This window comes from Phacochoerus africanus, chromosome X, assembly GCF_016906955.1.
Source record: "Phacochoerus africanus isolate WHEZ1 chromosome X, ROS_Pafr_v1, whole genome shotgun sequence".
In the NCBI taxonomy this organism is placed as follows: domain Eukaryota; kingdom Metazoa; phylum Chordata; class Mammalia; order Artiodactyla; family Suidae; genus Phacochoerus; species Phacochoerus africanus.
Window position 1 is genome coordinate 113,227,007 of NC_062560.1, and position 4,115 is coordinate 113,231,121.

General features: G+C 42.7%; 1 non-coding gene across 1 annotated transcript; it reads left to right on the forward strand.

Moving 5' to 3' along the window:
• Positions 1-803: 803 nt before the first annotated feature.
• Positions 804-910, forward strand: LOC125118977 (U6 spliceosomal RNA). Its single transcript, XR_007132953.1, has one exon. It is a non-coding gene; the product is annotated as a U6 spliceosomal RNA (small nuclear RNA).
• Positions 911-4,115: the final 3,205 nt, after the last annotated feature.

A 4,115-nucleotide genomic window follows, 5' to 3' on the forward strand; every position in this document is an offset into this window, starting at 1 on the left:
AGACATGACTATGAATATGAAGAAAGAGATAAGAGAAGCCCAGAAATTCAACCCAAATCCCTAACGTTAGGTGGCCCACCTGGTCACAGTCAGTAATTCTTATACTGCGATATTGGAGTAAGTGCAGTGAATGGACCGAGAGGGCAAACCCTGATTCAGCGGCTTCAGAGGAGATCATTCGGGTGGCCATTGTAGGATTTCCTGTTGTGGTTTAGCGGGCTAAGAACTGGACATAGTATCCATGAGGATTCGAGTTCAATCCCTGGCCTCGCTCAGTGGGTTAAGGATCTGTCATTGCTGCAGATGTGGCTCGGATCCAGTGTTGCCATGGCTATGGTGTAAGCCGGCATCTGCAGCTCCAATTCGACCCCTAGCCTGGAAACTTTCATGCGCTGTGGGGGCGGCCCTAAAAAGAAAAAAAATTACCATTGGACGACTCACACATATGTATAGGGAAGCAATTAAATCACCCCACAGAGGAGTTCCCTGGTGGCTCAGTAGATTAAGGATCCTGAGTGGTCACTGCTATGCGTCTGGTCACTGCTGCAGTGTGGGTTTGATCCCTGGTCCAAGAACAGGTGCAGCTGAAAAAGATACACAAAAGTGCCTGGAAAAAACAAATTAGGTATCAAAATCATGGGAGAATCTGATAATTCTTTCTTTTTAACTACTGACACAAGCACCCTGAATTGGCCTCGGGGTGTGGATATCCAGGTGCCCTCCGCTGGCAGCCCAACCACACAGGTGGTCTGACAAAGAAGGAAATCACTTCCACCAAGAGGGAACATCGAGGTAAACAGGGGGCGCTCGCTTGGGCAGCACATGTACTAAACATTGGAACAACACAGAGAAGCCTAGCATGGCCCTGCGCAAGGATGACACGCGAACTCGTGAGGTGTTGCAGATTTTGTGTTCAGGATGTTTGGGAGAAAAATTTACTCTGCAATGGGCCTAGGCGTTCCTTGGCAGCTCAGGGGGTTAAGGATCTGGCATTGTCACTGCTGTGGCATGGGTACGATCCCTGGCCTCGAAACTTCTGCATGCCATGGATGCGGCCAAAAATAAAAAAAAATAAAAATTAAAAAAAAAGAAACAGAAGACCAACACACATCACCAAAACAGTCGCACTGCCCACTTGAGATGCAGGACCTGTGCTAGAACTTAAGAGGCAAAAAGGGTTCCTGTGACTTCTACCTGACCTCCCTATCTGGGCAGCCTTTGTTCATGGGTCAGAAAGCCAGGGCAAATTTTGACAAATGTTTAATATGCACTCGTTTGTTTGTTCCTAGCATGCTTTAGCTAATATCAATCAACACTAGACTATAACAAATACGAAACATATTTGCAGGAACCTCAAACTTTTCTAAATGTGCTTTGGGTCTTCTATTCCTTGAGAGCCAGATATATGTGAAAAGAACTTTAATCCAGAAAAATGCACAAACAACTGCATATATTGTATAAAACTCCAGAATGAGAGCCCAAGACCTAGAGATTTCTGTATCCCTCCATACCATAAATTCTAGGAACTGTGTGTAATATCCTCTTCCTTGCCAAAAATCAAAATCTAAAAAACGAATGACAATTTTTAATCTCTAGCAAGAAACATCATTGCAGTTTGTAGGCATGCTGTCCAAATTCTTGGCCTGGATTAAACACTGCATGCCAGCTTCCCAGATTGTACTTACATTCCACGCTGCAGCAAATTCACCAAGAGAAGATGAAAAAAAAACCTCCTCATTGCTGATAAAAAAAAAATCAAGCCCTCAAATCTCAATTGAAATCAAAGTGACCAATATAAATTGCTCCACATCTAAGTTGAGATCATCAAAGACATATATCCACAATCTTTAAAATGTATCATGTTTGAACAATTTATGTTTTGCATTCCACATCCCCTCCTGCAACATGATTCTTGACTTAGACCAGATAGTAAAAACTTCAGGTGATGCGTTCAAAAGAAAGAAGTCAAGAACAGGAGCTATTTTACAGCTCCTCTTCGACATTTAAAAAAAAAAATCTTTTCAACGTTTGGACAATTTCAATATTTTTGAATCTTAAGGATCTTCAATATAGCCAAATTGATTTCCATGTATACTAACACGATTTCACAATGGTTATACAAAGTAACATTATTTCAAAATGAAGAAAGTAGAAAGAAAGGTCTCCCAGAAATGACTACTGTTATTATGTGGCTGTATTCTTTCCAGACTATTTTCTACATATTGACAAGCTTTTTAGTAAAATGGAATCAGACCAGACTAGCTATTTTACAACTTCCTGTTTTCATTTGCTGTCCCTTAAACATTTTTCCAGTAACTTTAGATGTAGATTTGCCTCAATCTTAACTGCAAAGTAGTTTTCCATTTTCTGGCTGTACTGAATTTTTTTAAAGCGTACCTATTAAGGGGTGGCTGTAAGCAGCTCAAGGCTGGTTGAGTAGTGCCAATCTCTGCTCTTCATAACCCAACAAGTTTGTAATTTTAGAAGCCAGGTCATTTCTGATGTTGAGGGCAATCAAAGCATTTTTACCAGTCTTTGAAAATACCTTCCACCTTCTCTTTCTTGCCCTTCAGATATTTTTGAAACCTAAATTGTTATGTTCCTATCCTCTGCGCCTCCACCCCCTTTTCCCATAAATCTCAATTATTCTCTTACTCTAAAGTGCTTTACGGTATGTGCCAAACACTCTGAATTGAAAGAGACGTGGCCAATTTACTTTAAAGAAGCATCAGAAGTTTTTTCTTTCCCCTCCTTTGCCATAGTTAAGAGGAAGGCTGTTTCTTACTAAGCCTGCTGCTTCTATGCACATCTCCTAGTCCTCCCATCTCGCCGTGGTAAGCACTCAACAAATGTACCGATGATTGCAAAATGCCGTCACATGCACCACTTTAACACAACCAGACAGAGCACACCATTTCCCTCATTTATTCAAATCAATCTGACCAATATTTTATAATAGATGACCAATCCAGCCCCACCCACAGATCAAACTGATTCCTGCTGCTCTCTTCCGGTTCTCAATCCCGGATCTTAATTATCTGGATTCTATACCTTGGACAATTCCCTCCATATTTTTCTCAGGAACGCCATGTCTATCTGCCTGGCTTCACATTTGGGTTTCTGGTCCAGGCCGTGCCAATGGGCTTATTCTCACCTCTACACAGAGAGCAGATGAGCCTCAGAGCCTTATCTCAGGTACTGACACCAAGCCCCCAGACACCAACCTAGAGCAGTCTGCACCTGGAGTACTGGCTGTCTTTCAAGGACCGCCAGGATGCCATATACGATGTACAAAAACTTATAGGTTGTGGCGCAGTGGGTTAAGGCTCCAGCCTTGTCTCTGTGGTGGCTTCCGTCACTGCTGAGGTGCAGGTTTGATTCCTGGCCCAGCACAGTGGGTTAAGGATCTGCTGTTGCTGCAGCTGTGGCACAGACTGGATCCCTGGCCCAGGGACTTCTATACACCTCGGGTGGGGCCAAAAAAACAAAACTGCTTTACTACTATCTGATAACCCGTCCAGTCTCTGCTTTGCAGAGTTCACAACTGAGTGAATTCCAACTATAAAGTGTATGCACAGCTCTAATCACAGTACAGATAAGGATGCATCTATTTAGTATTTTCTCTATTCTCATTTCAGTCATTACTAACGGTTGAAAGACACAATTAAACTCCTCTCTGGACTGGGCTTTTCTAGTCTTATCGATTATCTTTGGGAAACATCATTCCTATGCTTCATACTTCTAAAGAAGCATCACCTAAGTTCTTGCTGGGAAAGCTTTGCAGGTGGTTTCGTTTTCAATGGACACACACCCTTTTCCTTTCTTGCTTCAATAAAGCAATGCTGCCAACGAAAGAACACTTATGGACAGGTTGCAAGGCCACAGCTCCTGGTGACCCAGGCATAAGCTCCAGCAGCTGGGAAATAAGGAAGAGCTGCAAAACACGAAAAACCTTGATACGACTGGTGTTAAGGCGTTTGGATCTAAGATTGGTGTGTGCATGTCTTGAGCAAAAATCAGGTGCACGAATGGGAACGAGTTGCTGGAGAGAAAGAAAAATAAAAGAGGAAACGAGTTCCAGTGTCATCCTCTGAGATAAGATCCTCTGCCTGCTT